The 525-nt window shown below is 36.8% G+C and overlaps 1 long non-coding RNA gene across 1 annotated transcript in view; it reads right to left on the reverse strand.

Annotated features, from left to right (window-relative positions):
- LOC107576327 (uncharacterized) overlaps positions 1-525 on the reverse strand; it is a 3,506-nt gene that overhangs the window by 2,422 nt on the left and 559 nt on the right. The window lies entirely within an intron of this gene.

A 525-nucleotide genomic window follows, 5' to 3' on the forward strand; every position in this document is an offset into this window, starting at 1 on the left:
CTATTTGATCTAGTCATTAGCTACACTATTTAACACCATGTCTATGTAATGACCTTACATCAGGATGTGTAAAATAAGATTTAAGATAAGTTATGTTGAAAGGCTCCACAATAACAGCACTCATCTCAATAGTTCAATATATTTTGTCTGGTAATGTTCCTTCAGATTTGAGAGACTATGTTCAATTCTCATGTTAATGGGATGTGCTATTTATAATTCAGCGATGCACAAATAAAAATATTTTGATATGGGTATGCAGTCCCAGAGGGTGCCATTTCACATGCACAGGAGCTGAGTGCTTTACATGCCCACACAACTTAGCAACTCTCACAAACTAGTGGTCACATTATCTGGGCCCAATAAAACACACATATAATCTTATGACTTTAAACTTTGTCCCGATACCAACAGAGTGCTGCAGGGATGGCATATTTTTGTACGCTGAAACCGAATCGAGTTCAAGTAGAATCAAGTTTTAGCACATCCAGTTCCATTGTGAAAAAGTCAATGGGTTTTTGGTCAAAT

Source organism: Sinocyclocheilus grahami, unplaced genomic scaffold (assembly GCF_001515645.1).
Source record: "Sinocyclocheilus grahami isolate Dianchi unplaced genomic scaffold, SAMN03320097.WGS_v1.1 scaffold3506.1, whole genome shotgun sequence".
Classification (NCBI taxonomy): Eukaryota; Metazoa; Chordata; class Actinopteri; order Cypriniformes; family Cyprinidae; genus Sinocyclocheilus; species Sinocyclocheilus grahami.